Consider the following 18,855-nt stretch of genomic DNA (forward strand, 5'->3'; position numbering starts at 1 on the left):
AAGATTTTGGTTAATTGTTTCACTTGATCAAGAGGAAAGGGTCTGGGACTGGCCATGAGACATGGTGAGATGCTAAGTATTCTTAAAGCGATAACCCAGCATTCCTATTGCTTGTTGTTACTGGATCTTTCACCCTGGGTCACCCAAAGGCTTTCTGGTCATTGTTTGGTTCTAATTGTGTTGCACACTTAGAAAGTACTTTAATGACTAACCAAGTCCCAAATAAGCACATTAAATGCCAAGCCTCTAGTGATTGCACTTGTATCAATTCAGCCCAACCCCAAGTTACTTCATCTTCTCTTTGATTTTCACCTGTAAAATCTATGCTCGTGTATTTAACCCAAATTGTGGATAGACTATATTGATAAATTCCTCTAATTTATTCTAAATGCAACTTTTTCTTCTTCACTCACGCCTTCATTCAAGCATTCAGGTCATGTTGTATTTCAGTTATAATCACCTATTGAGAAACAATAAGTGCTAGCAAATGGGGACAGTTGCCAACTTTCTTCTACTAAGTGTGAATGATCTTTCAATGTTGGTCCATTCAGTTGTGTGCTAAACTCTGTGGATCCTTCCAGACACTCTTCTTCCAATTGTTGGGTTATTAATCTTTTTTGATTAATGCCTTAAAATATTCAAGTAAATTTAGGCAACATGGCAGACTTAGTTGAAATGTAAAACAAAATGAAAGTTCAGCATTTCATAGAATCAATTTCTGTTTATTCCCCACACTTCGTCCTCAGTGTTCACATAGATCTAGCTAATTACATGATCAGTTAAATCAGTTTCCTATTGCCTCGGCTGCTAATTTCCTCTCTGAGAATCTGGGTTGGCAGGAGTAGTCTTACCACTTCTGCCTCATACCAACCCAACAACCAATTAAATGTACCCATACATTTCCAAGCATTTGTTCTCAAAGATGAAAGCAACAGAAAACTACTGTGAAACATGCACTAAAAAGCATTGCTCACAGCATCCATGAAAGCGCTAAACTCAAACCTCAAGGATGCAATTAACATGTAATGGGTCAGTTGACTCTAGAAAATATAGGTAGATTATCTTCTTTATTTGTGGGCTTGGATGACTTTTGGTACCCTTAGGAGTCTCAGGCTACTGTTTTAGTTTATTTTTCATTTGGTTGGCTATATTTGTGATTCTTCCTGGGGACAACCAGTGGGAGAGGGAGGTTACTTCTGAGAATAAAGGATCATGTAATCATTTCCATCTCTCTAATTAATCTCTGCTGATTACACTATGGTTGATTCTCCTTTGCCCCATCTTTCCTCTCATCTTTAAATTATTCTGGAGTTCTTCTGCAAAACAATTCATTTATTTTTGACTGTCTCTTTAGCTTGAATAGGATTTCAGAATGCTCAGGTATGCATTTGGTCTTATTTTTATTCCTTGCTCAAGAAATTCTCTACCATTTAGTCTGTGGATGTGACCCATTCTGACTTTGCAGCAGAGCTTTGGATTCATTTTATTTGTATACTTTTTCTATTATTTCAAACAATAATATTAATAAGTGATAAATGTATTATTTAACTCTCTCCTATCTTAACTTAGATATTAAGACAAAAGTAATTGTAAAATCCTGCATAGTTGCTACGGAATGAAATCACAGTTCATAGATGTGACCTTGTGGTTGGTTGAACTCTTCTTCTATTTTGAAGATTTTAAAAACAAGAATGATCTCAAACATTTTTCACCTAAACAAGAATAGATATTAGCTTTATTATAAAAAGCTTTAATTAGGGCAGTAAGACTATTATTGTCAGCCCTAGGGGATCTTTGCTGAAGAAAACTCATAATTACTTATAATTAAAAACTGGCCCACCCAAATGGAGAAATGCACGCCAGGCGGTCTGTGCGCCAGGTGGTCCGGCCAGGCTTCCTGGCCGCCCAGCGATCCCGATCCATCTGGCGTGCTCACCTGCTGATTGCTGAGGGTCACCTGCCTGTCGGACTCTTTATAGACCCTGCAAAGACATTGATCGGATGGCCCAGCTGGTCCAGGCTGGGTCTTTTTCAGTAGACCTCGTCCCGAGGGACTGAATCTAGTTCCCTGTGCTGTGCAGTGGGACTTTGGGGTGGAATCTGCCAGGATAGGACTTACAAGGATTTGGAGGATCCTGGAGAGATGCTACCATCCAGAATTCTACAAGGACATTCAAGATCTTGTGGACCGACGGATGGATGGAAGACAGATCGAATGGAAGCCCCATTCCCTGGACCCGTTGGCCTAGAAGGATCGTGGTCAGTCTGGAAAAGACTCTTCCGACGAGGGTCTCTGAATGGAGTTTCTTGATCCGCGGAAGGTGTTTCTGCACAAAGAGGAAGAGAGGGGCGTTCTCGGCTTGAGAGCCCGAACCACCTCTGTTCAGCGATCCACCCTAGTCAGGGCCAGGGTCAGAACTCAACTGACAGCTCCCTTCGCTCGTCTTGGGTCTCCAACTTGGGAAACCCTCCTCCCTGCCCAAGAGAGGAAAGTCAAAAAGCTCCCCCTCACCCATCTTCTCCTCAGCCTGCCTCCAGCTTCCCCATGCCAACGACCTCATTCATGCTGCTAGACTTTGCTCCCTCTTGGGCCACCAGGAAGCCTCCTCACCTTGGATCCTAATCCCTGACAAAAACAAGTAGTGCTCGGGGGTGGGGGTGGGGTGGTAGAAGGACTCTCTTCTCATGGGAGTGATTTTTACCTCCATAGAGGTGGCAAGTTGAGAAAACACATAGAAACACCCAGAATAATAAACAAACTGGCCCATGTCCAGGAAAAAGGCAGTTTGAGGATGTGGGTGTTTGAGAGCTCGGAAAGAGGTTATGTGATATGCAAGACAGTGTCAAATGTAAGTGAGAAACAACACTGAAATGATAATTGAGACATATTTATTAAAAAATTCTTTATAATACAAGGAAGGTGTTTTTTTTTAAGGAGGGTTATTAAAGAGAGAAACAAAGCAGTGGGGTCTCCAAAACGGGAGTATTTTAAAGGGGAGCAAAAAAAAGTGAAATATGCTTATTTCAGAAGGATCACTTCCGTAACTGGCTATGTTGAGGATGTTATTTGTGGGCACAAGGCATGAGAGATGTGGAAAACCTGACGACTGAGCATAAACAATTTGTTCAAGAAATTTTATAAAAATGACTGATGGAAGACATGGTGCCAAGAGAGGATTTTAAAATATTTTTAATAGTTTTAATTAACATGTGAAAGAGAAGAAATTGACCAAAAAGCTAAAGACTTCTTTGTCTTGATGATCGGGCTGGATAAATTTTAGAAATAATTATATTATCTGGGTGACAAATTCTTAGTAAGGGAAGCAGCAGTCTCCACCAAATGGCAAAAATTCACCAAAACTGGGTTCAACTCTCCTCAAGTCTTCTTTTGAAAGCCCTACTAGATCAGTGTGGTAGTGGTCTGATGTTACAAGCACAGCAAAGAGATACTAGGTGAATAAATATTTACTGAACACCAAGTAGGTGCCAAATGCCATCATAGGCACTGCCATCTTATTGAAGAGTGCATTTTGTATTGCCAATGAGTATATGCTCTTTAAATTTTCTTCTACATTTAAGATTTTATAATTTTCTACTTACCTGTGTTCTTCACAAAGTTATATGTTAAAACTGTCCTAAAATGGTCACAGCCATTAACTAATTCTTATTGTCAGAATACAGGTTCACTTGAGAATATTATGCTGTGCACACATTTGTCTATAGTATCCAAGACCAATGTCAAGGAGATTTCTCCTCTGTTTTTTTCTAGGAATTTTACAAGTTCAGGTTTTATGTTTAACTATTTCAAGTTAATTTTGTGTTTGTGTTGCTTACGTTTTTAAAGTAGACCCTATGAGATCTCCAAAAGTCAGTTATTTGGGGGGGATCAAAGATTGTTGATCTTTGTGGGGAGATGGAGGGAGGCTGGGGTTTCCCTCTTTGCCTTCTTGGTGATGTACTGATCACTCCTCTTAATAAGTCTTATTATTTTTTTCCCTGAGAACTGCATTAGGAGGCTGTACACCACGTTCTCAATGAATGAGCTATTGACATGTTAGAGAAGCAATAAAACTTCAGCTGTAAATTGATGCCAGTCACTGGCAGGGGTCCTCCTACCTACCCTTTACTGGCCTCTGGAGAAGGAATGCACAGGAGACTCATCCGTGAATTTACATTTTCTTAAAATTTCCAGTTAACTTAATTGCTGCATCTGTGCATGTGAGTGTGTGTGTGTCTGTGTGTGTGTGTGTGTTGAATGGCTTTAACTAGTAGAGGTGGTTGGTGTAATAATAAATGTTTAATAATACATGTGAAGTTACTAAACAGTTTCATGGAAGCTTGTAGCTACACTGATTTAAAAGGATGCATTTTAAGTTAATTGGGATTGATAAGTGATTCTCACAGAAATAACTGAGTTGTGATAATGAGAAATGTTAAATAATGGGACAGTAAATATTGTGAAGGCTGATCATATTTTAACACAGGGAACCAACATTACCTACATCAGTGCCAAGCTTTATATTTATATGAATATAAACCTTACAACAGCCCTGGGTATTCAGTCATGAGATTAGTTTTTATATGATGAATTTTCTGAAGCAAAGATTATTTAAATACATTTTCAATATTATTTTCCTAGTTTAAAAAAAAAAGTTGTACCCTGATTTGAATGCTGAAATGATAAGTTCCAAAGTTTACACTTTCTTTTCTATTTTTCAAGGCTTACATTTTGATACTCACATTTTGTCACAGCAGGGAGGGATGATATACAGAGTAATTGTAAAAGTGAAATCCACCACTCTGCTGGTTCTAAATCATTGCTGATGCCAGCACATTTGTTCCTATTCCTTTCAGTTATTTACAACATAATAAAGGCAAGCATCTGTTTATCAGAATTCTTTGTCTGATTTATGTATACCAAATGATATGTAAGTATGGAACGCTTGTACCTGAGTGGTGTCCTAAACTCAGATCTTAGCTGCATTATGTTATTGTTGACTTGTTAGTAATTTTGAGAGCTGGCCACTTCTATAATCTCTCTCTTGTGTTTTGAAAGCAACAATAACCAGAATTTATTGAGTGTTTACTTTATCAGGCACTGTTTTAAGTTATTCGTAGGTATTAATTCACTTAACTATCATAAGAATTCTGAGTTCGTAACTGGAGGTGAATGAAGAACACTTCCAAAATCTCCTACACAGAATCCTAATCAATGCAGTTTTGCTCTCTTCCCTGACCCCTTTCACCCTTGTGTGTGAAGCAGCATTTAAGAACTAATTGTATCATTGTGAGTCACTGGGGAGGGATGACATTTATTTTTTGACTTTAGACATACCAGGTCTACACTAGCTTGGATGAGGGATACATATTTACTGCAATTTTAGGGTTCTGGTTGTGCCAACTTTATCCTTAATTATCAAACAATTCAAGCACACATAAAATAATACAACATATAAACTTACCCGTCACCATTAACAGTTATCATATTATGTTGTTAGTATTTATCTAACTTTTTATTTAAAGGGATAGTGTTTTATGACATCAAAACCCTTTTTCTCTGATCCATTTTCCAACCTTACCACTACTTTTATTACTATATAATGTCTCACTTATATATTTATACTTTTATTATATAGGTATGAATGCATACCTGTGGGAAACAAAGGCTTTGCTCTTAAAGGGCACATGCAAAATACACATGCTTTAAAACCCAGCTCAGAGATGATAATTTGAAAAGAACCTGAGTCAGACCCACTTCCTGACCTTGGAGAGACTCCCAGAGACTGGAGGTCCTGGGATTCCTCCTGGGGACACAGATTCTTATGGTAGCATTTTGGGGTGCTTTTTCTATGACAGTGACACTGGTGTTGCTAAGTGCCTTTTTAAAGCCCCCTCTCTAGCCTATTAGCACCTGACAGAGGCTTACCTACCCAACAGCTGGTCAGTCTTGGGAACACCATTCCCAACAGCAATCAATGCCATTGCCTGGCCACAACAACCAATGGTCCAGCCTCAGCCCTGGAACTTACTGGGTCATGAACCAGCCATAGCAGGAGCCAACCCCTCTCACCAGCAACTGGAAGCCTCCACACAGGTTAGGGCCTGGCAACCAATGGGCTGAGGGCCAGCCCCATCTACCAATGTGTGACAATCAGCCGACATAGAGGACACTCCAGATCACACAGCTCTGGGAAACAGAGAGAAGTGTGCTGCTGGGCCTCACATAAGACTCCTTTTCCTATGTAAGTCCACTTCTCCAAGATTGGGGAACATAAATGACCTACCTAATACATACAAAAAGAAAAAAATACAGACTTATGCAAAATGAGGTGAAAGAGGGATATAAAATATAAAAATAAGACCCCAGAAGAACAAGGAAAAGTGGAGATAAGCAATCTGCCTGGACAAAAGTTCAAGGTAATGATCATAAAAATGCTTATTGAACTCAGAAGAACAGAAGAACACAGTGAGAAATTTAACAAGAGTTCAAAAATATTTAAAAAATCAAGCAGAGCTGAAGAATACAATGAATAAAAAATACAAAGGAAGAAATTAACAGTAAGTTAGATGATACAGAGGAACAGATCAGCCAACTGGAAGACAGAGTAATGGAAAATACCCCAAGCTTAAACAAACAAACAAAAAATACTTTTAAAAATGAGGACAGTTTAAGATACTTCTGGGACAACATCAAGCATTCACAGTGTAGGGAATCTCAGAAGGAGAGGAGAGAGAGAAAGAGGGAGAGAACTTATTTAAAGTGATGATAGATGAAAATTTCTCCCACATGGGAAAGGAAATAGACACTCAAGACCAGGAAAAATGGAATCCCAAACTAGATCAACCCAAAGAAGCCCACAGCAAGGCATATTGTCATTAAAATGGCAAAATGTAAAGATAAAGAAAACAAATAAATCAATTTAAAAGCAGGAAGTCGAAAGCAACCAGTTATATAAAAGAGAAATTACATAAGACTCTCAATTAACTTTTTAGCAGAAATTTTGCAGGTCAGAAGGGAGTGGCATAATACATTTAAAGTGATGAAAGAAAAAAAAATATATATATATATAAAACCAAGAAATTTTAAGCTTACACTTAGCCAAGTGATATATTTAAACACAAAAATGTATTTTATTGTTTTATCAAGCACATCCCATAGACAAATATTTATTTTACTTTTCTAAGAGCTGACCCAAATTTGTGTATGTGTTAATAGATATTATACACAATCAATTAGAAATTAGCAATTGGCTAAATTTTGTTGTATGCTTAGATTAAAAGGTGTATATCTGATGTTAACTCCATTTCAAAACTGCCATGGCTTTTTTAGTTCTTGAAAGGTAGAGTCTTTGACAACAATAAAAACAGTGTTAGCAAACTAACATTCATTGGGCTTTTATTATGTACCAGTTACTATTATAAATCATGCTTACATGTTTTAGGAGCTGCTACTAAGTATGAAGTGATACATTTGGTGGGTGTGGGAGTCCATGATTGGGTTAACAAATTGTAACAGACCCCAGCCACCTGTCTCCTTTAAGAAGAACAAATGTGTTTAGTAACTGCTTTGCAAACAGGCGCCTGTGCGTCTGCACTCCTATCTCCCTGCTGTAAAAAGCAAAGGCAATGCCTTGCTTACATAGTTGAGGTTTTAGATAGCACGCTGCTCATTGCAAAGCAATGACCCAAGCCCTCAGCTATAAACACTGGGCATGCATGCTGTTAGATAGCCTATTATCCCCAAAACAAGGAACTGGCGGGTCTGGCATCTACTTTGTAATTAACATATCTAAAGAATGTATCTTTTTCCCCTCTCCCCATGACTTCCCTTAAGATAAACTAAGCCTTTGAACTCATTGTGACTTCTACAATCTCGATCCCATCCTGTCTTTCCCTAAATTCCTGCATTCCATCACACAACTGTTAATGATTTTTTTCTTTGATTATACACAATAAATGTGGGAGCATTTGAGAGGCTCATGGAGTTGGCTCCTGATTCTTGCTCTTTTGACTTTTTCCACAGAGTCTCAAGTAATTCATTCCATCTCAGTGGGACTTCTACTGGCCAGAACCCACCATGGAGGAGGGATAATCCAGCCCTGCTTATCAAATAAATATTCTGATCAAGAGTTGGGGGCCAAAAAAGAAATCCCTGATTCCCTACATAGGAGAAAATTCTGTTGCATAGATAACAGAAAAGTCTGTTGTAACTAATTAAATTCCATCTTGGAGCATTTGAATATTTTCTTTTGTCTTATCCTTCACGTATTCCTATTTGAGGTCTATGGTTAATGTGTTTTCAGGGTATTAATACTGGCTATTGGTTAAAGACCAATGATGTATGGGTATCTTTGATAGTTAGTGGCACCAAAATCTCTTAGGGGGTGTTTCAGAGAGCTGATTCATTGATACTGTTGCCTATAGATGCAACTGGTGTTCCAGGTTTTTGTCCCATCCCAGAAAGAATTCAGAGACAAGACTTAGAGGTTAAAAAAGGTAAAGTGAGAATTTATTAAAGGATGGATAGTACACCCTCAGGGGAGAGTGGGCAGGCTCAGGGGAGCAGCTACCCTGAGTTTCTTTGACAAGTCAGTTACATAGGGTGTAAAAATGAATGGGCAGAATATTTATTGGGGAAGGAAGGGATTGGGGTCATATTCCCTGATTATCATCCCAACTCCACCTTCCCAAAGGGAGGAGGGATTTTTGTCCTTATTTAGTCTGGATCGGAAGTGTCCTGGTGTTGGTGCATGATGGGCACTTCTGATCTGCAAGGCTAATTTTATTGAAATGAGGGCATAATGAGCAAAAGGTTACATTCGGACACTAGAAATTCCTGCCTTTTCTCACCTTTCTTTGTTCTTCTCCAGGCCACTTGTCATCCCAAAAGGCATGATCCCTTATCAGCCCCAAGGTTCCTGTTTTTCTTTCTCTGCCCAAGGATCCCTGCTGCTTACATGATGTGTGGTTTCCTGTATTTGGCCTGTGCCCCTCCTTTCTGCCCAATTCCTGCCACTTGGTCTGTGTTCCCCTTTCTCTGCTCACATCTAGCTATTTGCCTGCTCTAACAATAATGTGTACCACAAGGGAACAGAATTCTTAAGAGGATAACATTTAAATGAGATGTCCAAGGACACATCTTTAATTTGTGAGGAGAAGGTTCATTTACAGCTTTATTTTCCTATTTCTAATAGAGTTGCCACTGCTTCTTATGGGCCGTGATTGCTATGCTGACATAAAGGAAAGCTAATTGTGGAAAATGCTGTAATATAAGGAAATGTCATAAGCTTATACCTTTGAACAAATTCAGTTTATTAAGCTGATCTTGAAACCATTAATTATTCCTATTCTAAATTATTTATGTTGATGTCTATATCAAAACCAGAGGCCTCAACTGTTGAAAAATAAGTGAGTCTGAGTCACAGCATATTGTTACAAACTTTGATATTAGAGCTCTCTTTTTCCTTGTCATTTATACTAATATATAGATTATAGACAATTATTTCAAGGGGAAATTCTGAAAACAGTGGCCTGGAGTAGGACTGTTTAGAAGAGTTTCATTACTACCACTAATGTTTAAATGTAATTCATGGCATTTTATCACACTAGGATATTTTAGAGATGGAAAAAAGAACTAATTTTTCTCTCCAAGAGTCTGTAATCTATTATTTAGAAATGTTTCCAAAATTTTGGTGAAGAAAAAGCCACAGGGAAGAGGATATATACTAAAAACTTCATTCGTATAATTACAGATTCATGTTTGCTATTCTTTTCTCTAAGTATATTTACCTGATTTTTTTTCTTTCTTTTCTTTTCTTTTTTTTTTTTTTTTTTTTTTACTGATAATATTTTGAAACCTAGTGAAAGAATTAGACAGGTCAAGTTATGACCTGCATTTTGACTTATCATTTTAAAGACATATGTATGTAGTTTTTCAAAGGGAATATGATAATGATTTCATGTGCATAATGACAAATATTTCAAACTAGTTTGCTTATTTTTATTTTTTCTATAAATGCATTTTAGATGTATAGTAGAATCTTATTATAAGATAGCCTCTTAAAGGAATTTGGCTGTGGTGGTGTGATGTGTGTAGAAATCAGCTGAAGAGTTTCTTAATAATGAAGATTTCCAGAGATTCACTCCTGGAGATTCTGATTCACCAAGTCTGAGATGAATCTTAGGAACATACATTTTTAACAATCTCATCACATGGTTATGGTACTTTGAAAAACATGATTTAATGAGACAAATTATTTACTCTTTTTGAATCTTCTCTTCTAATCTCAAGTAGAAACAATGTTAAGAAGATATTTGAAAATTGGGTGATAATAAGAAATTTGTTCATCTGAAGCTTTATGTGATGATGACAAAGAGGAACAAAAGGAACTAAGAAGACACAGAAAGACTAGATCAGAATTCTGTTGGAGTAACATAAAGGCCAAATTATAAATAAGATACAAGCCAATGTCTGAGTATGTTGAACACTCTAGAAGTTGTAAAGCAGGTGAATCTGGGAAATTTAGGAAACCAAGTCACAAATACGGTTCACATGGAAGAACATTTATCTTCATGAAGTTATAATGGTAACAATTTCTTAAATGCCTTCTGAAGGAAATACAACAGCCAGAAGAGAAAAATGTATTGTGACTCAAAGCCCAAAAAGAAAAAGAAAAAGAAAGGAACAAAGAAGAAATACCAAATCAACTGGAAAACTAAGTTCAAAATGTCAAAAAGCACACATCTTTCAATAATTACTGTAAATGTCAATGAACTGAATGCTCCAATCAAAAGACACAGAGAGGCAGACTGGACAATAAAACAAGAACCTACAATATGCTGCATCAAGAGACCCATTTTAGGCAGAACGATGCACATAGATTGAAAGTGAGAAGATGGAAAAAGACATTTCACTCAAATGGAAATGACAAGAAAGTAGGAGTAACAATATTGATTTGAGACAAAATAGACTTTAAAAAAAGGGCCATAAAGAAAGATAAGGAAGGACACTCTGTAATGATCAAATGAGCAATACAAGATGAGGATATTACACTCGTTAACACATACAAATCCAATATAGGAGAACCTACACACATAAAGCAAATACTAACAGATATAAAGGGAGAAATTGATAGGAACACAATCATAGTAGGAGACTTTAACACCTCATTAACATCATTGGACAGATCTTCCAGACAGAAAATCAATAAGGCAATGGAGAAACTAAATGACACAATAAAACAATTGGGCTTGGTTGATATTTTCAGAACATTATATCCACAAAAAATAGAATATACATTCTTTTCAAGGGCACATGGAAGATTCTCTAGGATAGATCATGTATTCAGGCACAAAAGAAGCCTCAACAAATTCAAGAAGATAGAAATTATTTCAAACTTCTTTTCTGACCACAAAACCATGAAACTAGAAATCCACCACAGAAAAATAAAGGAGAAAAAAAATGACAACATGGAGATTAAACAACATGCTACCAAAAAAAAAAAAAAAAAAAAAAAAAAGTTAATGATGAAATCAAAATCTAGGGGGTGAAGCAAAAGCAGTCCTAAGAGGGAAGTTCATAGCGATACAAGCCTTCTTCAATAAAGAACAATCTCAAATAAACAACTTAACCTACTATCTAAAAGAATTAGAAAAAGAAGAGCAAAGTCAAAAGTCAGCAGAAGGTAGGAAATAATAAAGATTAGGGAGATAAATAAAATAGAGATTTTTTAAATAGAAAAATCAATCAAACCAAGAGCTGTTTTTTTTGAAAGGGTAAAATTGACAAACTTCTCTGGCCAGGCTTACCAAGAAGAAAAGAGAGAGAACACAAATAAACAAATTAAGAAAGAAAAATGTAGAAATTACAACCAATACCACAAAAATACAAAATATCATAAGAGAATACTATGAACAACTATATGGAAACAAAGTGGATGACTAGAAGAAATGGACAAGTATTTGGAAACACACAGTCCATGAAGACTGAATCAAGAAGAAATAGACCACTTGAACACACTGATCACTAGAAATGAAATAAAGTTAGTAATAAAAAACCTCCCTGCAAGCAAAAGTCCAGGACCAGATGGCTTCACAGGGGAATCTACCAAACATAGAAAGAAGAACTCATACCGGTTCTTCTCAAACTCTTTCAAAAGATTGAAAAGGAAGGAGTCCTCTCAAACTCATTCTATGAAGCTACCATCACCCTGATACCAAAACCAGAAACCAGACAAAGATATGATCAAAAAAGAAAATTACAGGTCAATATCACTGATGAACATAGATGCAAAGATCCTTAACAAAATATTAGCAAACATAATTCAACAGCACATAAAAAATATCATACACCATGATCAAGTTGGATTTATCCCAGGGACACAAGGATAGTTCAACATATGCAAATTAATGTGATACACCACGTCCAAAAAAGAAAGAACCAAAACCACATGATAATCTCAATAGATGCAGAAAAAGCACTTGATAAAATTCAATACCCACTTATGATAAAAAACTTACCAAAGTGGGTATAGAGGGAACATATCTCAACATCATAAAAGCTATTCATGACAAACCTACAGCCAATATAGTACTCAATGGTGAAAAACTGAAAACCTTCCCACTAAAATCTGGGACAAAAGAAGGATGCCCACCCTCACCACTTCTAGTTAACATAGTCTTGGGGAGGAGGTTATAGCTCAGTGATAGAGCACATGCTTAGCATGCACAAGGTCCTGGGTTCAATTCTGGGTACCTTCTCTAAAAATAATAATTAAATATACCTAATTACCTCCCCTTCCCCAAATAAATAAATAAATAAAGTAAACATAGTCTTAGAAGTCCTAGCCACAGTAATCAGGCAAGGTAAAAAGAAATAAAATAGATCCAAACTGGAAAAGAAGACGTAAAATTCTCACTATATGCAGATGACATACTATATACAGAAAACACTAAAAACTCCACAAAAAACTACTAGAGCTAATAAAAAAAATTGACAATGTAGCAGGATACAAGATTAACATAAAAAATCACTTACATTTCTTTACACTAACAATGAATCAACAGAAGAAAATAAAGAAACAATCCCTTTTAAAATTGAATCCATAACAATAAAGAATTTAGGAATAAATCTGACCAAGGAGCTGAAAGACTTATACATGGAAAACTACAAAGCATTGATTAAGGAAATTAAAGAAGACTTATAGAAATGGAAAGATATCCCATGCTTTTGGATTGGAAGAATCAATATCATTAAAATGGCCGTACTCCCACATCAATCTACAGGTTTAATACAATCTCTATCAAATTAACCAAGATACTTTTTACAGAACTGGAACAGGCAATCCTAAAATTTATATGGAATCACAAAAGGCCCAGAATTGCCAAAGCAGTATTGAAGAAAAAGAGTGAAGTTGGAAGAATAACCTTCCCAGACTTCAGACAATATTACAGAGCTACAGTAATCAAAGCAGCATGGCATTGGCATAAAAACAGACATATGGATCAATGGAACAGAATAGAGAGTCCAGAAATAAGTCCACAAACCTATGGTCAATTAATCTTCAACAAAGGTGGCAAGAGTATACAATGGAATAAACACAGTCTCTTCAGCAAGTGATATTGGGAAAACTGGATAGCAGTACATAAATCAATGAACTTAGAGCACTCCCTCACTCCATTTATAAAAATAAACTCAAAATGGCTTAAAAATTTAAATATGAGATAGGATACTACATCTCCTAGAAGAAAACATAGGCAAAACATTATCTGACGTAAATCTTAGCAATGTTCTCCTAGGGCAGTCTATCCAGGCAATGGAAATAAGAGGAAAAACAAACAAATGGGACCTAATTAAACTCATAAGCTTCTGTACAGCAAAGAAAAACATAAGCAAAACAAAATGACAACCAACAGAATGGGAGAAAATATTTGCTAATGATGTGACTGACAAAGACTTAATTTCTAGAATATATAAACAACTCATACAACTTATTATTTATTTATTTATATTTTTTATTGAGCTATAGTCAGTTTACAAAGTGTCTATTTCTGATGTACAGCACAGTTTTTCAGTCATACATGAATATACATATATTCATTTTCATATTCTTTTTCACCATGAGCTACTACAAAATCTTGAATATATTTCCTGTGCTATACAGTGTAAACTTTTTTATCTATTCTGTATATATCTGTCAGTTTCTAGAAATCTCAAACTCTGTCTGTCCCTTCCCACCCCCTTCCCCCTGGCAACCACAAGCTTGTATTCTATGTCTGTGAGTCTGTCTGTTTCTGTTTTATATTAAAGTTCATTTGTCTTTTTTTTTTTTTTTTTTGGTTTCACATATAAATGATATCATACGGTATTTTTCTTTCTCTTTCTGGCTAACTTCACTTAGAATAACATTCTCCAGGAACATCCATGTTGTTCTAAATGGCATTATATTGTCATTTTTATGGCTGAATAGTATTCCATTGTATAAATATGCCACCTCTTCTTTATCCAGTCACCTGTTCAATGGACATTTAGGTTGTTTCCATGTATTGGCTATTGTAAATACTGCTGCTATGAGCACTGGGGTGCAGATGTCTTTTTGAATTAGGATTCCTTCTGAGCTGATTGAGTGGGATTGCTGGGTCATATGGTAAGTCTATTTTTAGTCTTTTGAGGAATCTCCATACTGTTTTCCACAATGGCTGCACTAAACTGCATTCCCACCAGCAGTGTAGGAGAGTTCCCTTTTCTCCACAGCCTCTCCAGCATTTATCACTTGTGGACTTTTGAATTATGACCATTCTGACTGGTGTGAGGTGACAGCTCATACAACTTAATAACCAAAACCCCAAACAACCCAATCGAAAAATGGGCAGAAGACCTAAACAAGAAATTCTCCAATAAAGACATACACATGGCCAATAGGCATATGAAAAAAAAAATGCTCAGTATCCTAATTATCAGAGAAATGCAAATCAAAATTGCAATGAAATATCACCTCACATCAGTCAGAATTGCTGTCATTCAAAAGTCTACAAATGATAAATGCTGGAGAGGCTGTGGAGAAAAGGGAACCCTCCTACACTGTTGGTGGGAATGTATTCTGCTGCAGCCATTATGGAAAACAGTATGGATATTCCTCAGAAAACTAAAAATGGACTCACCATGTGATCCAGAAATCCCTCTTCTGGGTTATGTATCTGGAAGTAACTCTAATATGAAAAGATACATGCACTGCAATGTTCATAGCAGCACTATTTATAATAGTCAAGACATGGAAATAACATAAATGTCCACTGATAGATGACTGGATAAAGAAGTTGTGATATATTTATATAATGAAATGCTACTCAGCCATAAAAAAGAATAAAATAATGCCATTTGCAGCAACATGGATGGACCTAGAGATCATTATTGTAAGTGAAGTAAGCCAGAAGGAGAAAGAAAAATACCATATGATGTCACTCATATGTGGAATCGAAGAAGAGGAAGAAGAAGAAGAAGAAGAAGAAGAAGAAGAAGAAGAAGAGAGGAGGAGGATGAGAGAAGGAGGAGGGGAGAGGAGAGGAGAGGAGGAGGAGGAGGAGGCGAGAGGAGCGCTCAGACGAGACGCCGAAGAGAAGAACTCGAACAAGAAATACGAAGAATAGAAGAAGAAGAAGAAGAAAGAAAGAAAGAATAGTAAGAAGAAGAAGAAAGAGGGCATTAATGAACTCATCTGCAAAACAGAAACAGACTTACAGACATAGTAAACAATCTCATGGTTACTGGAGAATGGGGACGGGAAAGGATAAATTTGGGAGTTTTAAGATTTACAAATGTTAGCCATTATATATAAAAATATATTTTAAAAAAATTCTGTATAGCACAGTCAACTATGTTCAGTATCTTGTAATAACCTTTAATGAAAAAAATGAAAACAAATATATGTACGTATATGCATGACTGGGACATTGTGCTGTACACCAGAAATTGACACGTTGTAATTAATGTACTTCAATAAAAAAAAGAACACTTTTACATTCATGTTCATCAAGGAAAAAAATAAATAAAAATAAAACTCACTTGCAAATGGAAAAAAAGAGTCAAATTCCTCTGAATACACATCACTTTTTTAAAAAACTTTTTTCACCCTATCAATATTTTTATAAAAATGTATACAATTATTCTCCCTGTAAATTATTTATTTTTATTTAATCACATTTAAAAAGTGCTTATTATATCTAGGAATTTTAGAAATGCTAACATATTTCACTCTTGCAGCTCCCTGCGTGTTAGGTACTTCTATTATCCTTGTTTTTGAGATGAAGAAACTCAGGCACAGTATTAGACACAGTGTGTCTAAACTCACAGCTATAAATCTGGGGTTAAGCCCCAAGAGCTTTGGTTCCAGGATCCACACTTTCAACTACAATATTATCCTGCCTCTCTATTCTTGACAATACAGTAGTTCTCAGTAGTAACAAATGTTCACTGAAGAAAATGGTGTTTAATGGATAATACTTATGCTAAACAAGGTAGGCATGGCTATGTAAATGCTCTGATCAATGACATGTGAACAGAACTGGCAATGTCACTTCTGGGCATAAATATTTAAGAATTTGTTTTCAGTTCTACACTCTCATTAGTTTCCGTGATGAGCTAGGAAGCATGTGTTCATAGGAAGTACCATAAGAGCAAAGTAGCTCAGAATACTGAACCAAGACATCGAGTACAGTTGCCCTGGAAAGCTACCCAGGAGAATTTATATGAGCAAGATATGAACATTTGGGGTAGTAAGCCACTGATCTTCTTGTAGCATAGTACAGCCTAGTGATTCTCAACCAGGAGTGATTTTGACACACAGAAGGTATCTGACAGTGTCTAGAGACAGTTTAAATTGCCACAGCTTGGGAGAGGGTTAAAATTGACATGTAATGGGCAAAGGCCAGGGATGCTGCCAAACCTTGTACATCGCACAGTACAGACTCCACAACAAAGAATTATTGTGTCCAAATAGTGCTGAGACTGAGAAACCCTAACATAGCCGATTCTAATCATGTTATTGCTTCACAGTCAGCATGAGAGTGCATGAAGCAGTTACAATAAACTCACCTGTGATAATCTGTTACACTAGAATAAAACTGTACCTTAAGCTACACATCCCTTTTTCTCCTCTAAGTGGCAACCAAGTGCAGCTTACCCATATAATTTCCACAAAAGTTTGTATCATAAATCATTCTTCATCTCTACTCAGAAAATTCCTACATATGTACTTTCCTTTCAAAATCTTCTGAATTTGTTTTTAAAAACACTCTTATAAGACCTTGCACAAATGCAAATTACCAGTCACTAGTACAAACATACTAGGTTAAGCGAAGTTGGAAGCCATTGGAGACAGACACATTTTCCTCTTGTGACTGACTTCAATTGTAATTAGGCATGTAAACCATCTGTGCTGGGAAAATTAATTTTTCAAAGAAACCTAGCCTATGCTCTCTGGCACCTGGCGTTTGGTTTGTTCTTGTTTCCATTGTTTCTGAAAAAGTTGCATAATACCCGAGTTGAGGAAGCCAATGGCTCACTGAAAAATGGAAAGAACCTAGCCACTCTCTGTGAGACCAACCCGAAGGAAGTAGTCTTGATTTAGCACCTATTGAATTACATCTGTAGGATGGCTGTGAAACTGCTTCTACAGCTTAGAAGAGTTAAAGGTCCAGGATTTTCATGTATCAAGAAAAGGACTTGCAGAGAAAAATAAGAGCCACCAGGGAAAGAATGAGGACACTGGTGCCGAAGACCCATTCAAAGAGAGGTGACGGGGCAGTGGACTCACTTCCCCAGCAGCTGCAGGAACTGGAGGCCACTTTTCTGAGAAAACGGTACCCGGACATGTCCATGCATGAAGAAATCGCAGTGTGGACCAACATTACGGAAGCTCGAGTCCAGATTTGGTTCAAGAATTGAGGGGCCAAATGGAGAAATTGACAGTGCAACCCGAAGTCTAGGCTGTGCAACCCGAAGTCTAGGCTGTGCAAGAATGGCTTTGGGCCGCAGTTGAACGGGCTTTCGCAGCCCTACGACGACATGTTCCCGGGCTATTCATACAACCCCTGGGCCACCAAGGGCCTCACGTCGGCCTCCCAGCCCACAAAGAGCTTCCCTTTCTTCAGCTCTATGAACATCCAGCCCCTGTCATCGCGGGGCACGCTATCCCCGCCCATCTCCATCTCATCCATGAGCATGTCATCCAGCCTAGTGCCTTCAGCAGCGATGGTCTTCCCAGGCTCCAGCCTCAACAGCCTGAGTAACTTGAACAACCTGAGCAGCCCCGTCGCTGGATTCCGCGGTGCTGATGTCCTCTCTCCTAACGCGCCGCCGACTCCTCCGGACGTTTATAGGGACACGTGTAACTAGCGCCTGTCCAGCCTGAGACTGAAAGCAAAGCAGCGGTCCAGCTTGGGCCCCGCCAGCATGCAGAGCCTGGTGTCCAGCCTGGTGCTCGCCAGCACAGCCTGCACCGGCCCCTGGGAGCCACACCTGCTGTGCCCGGACCCTAGGGCCCCACAGGAGGGGGCAGATCTACTCTGGAAAGGTTAGGGGTTACCCTAGAAGGTCGTGCGCGCTAAAGAAAGGGAGAGAAAGAGAAGACAGAAAAGGAAACTACCGAATTAAAGAAAGCTCTTTTGATTTCAAAGGAATCTCCACAAATTTGACGTCTTTCACTAAAAGTATTTCCACCAGTTGCAAGGACATACGCAAATGTTTGACTGGATATGACATTTTAACATTACTATAAGCTTGTTATTTTTTAAGTTTAGCATTGTTAACATTAAAAAGACTGAAAGGATGTATATATATATCAAAATGTCAAACTAATT

The 18,855-nt window shown here is 37.4% G+C and overlaps 1 long non-coding RNA gene and 1 pseudogene across 1 annotated transcript; both read left to right on the forward strand.

Moving 5' to 3' along the window:
- Positions 1 to 12,534: 12,534 nt before the first annotated feature.
- LOC116657934 lies at positions 12,535 to 12,873 on the forward strand. Its single transcript, XR_004313113.1, has 3 exons — positions 12,535 to 12,676; positions 12,732 to 12,738; positions 12,838 to 12,873. It is a non-coding gene; the product is annotated as an uncharacterized LOC116657934 (long non-coding RNA).
- A 3,645-nt stretch (positions 12,874 to 16,518) lies between these two features.
- On the forward strand, positions 16,519 to 18,574 carry LOC102508798 (annotated as a pseudogene).
- Positions 18,575 to 18,855: the final 281 nt, after the last annotated feature.

Source organism: Camelus ferus, chromosome 19 (assembly GCF_009834535.1).
Source record: "Camelus ferus isolate YT-003-E chromosome 19, BCGSAC_Cfer_1.0, whole genome shotgun sequence".
In the NCBI taxonomy this organism is placed as follows: Eukaryota; Metazoa; Chordata; class Mammalia; order Artiodactyla; family Camelidae; genus Camelus; species Camelus ferus.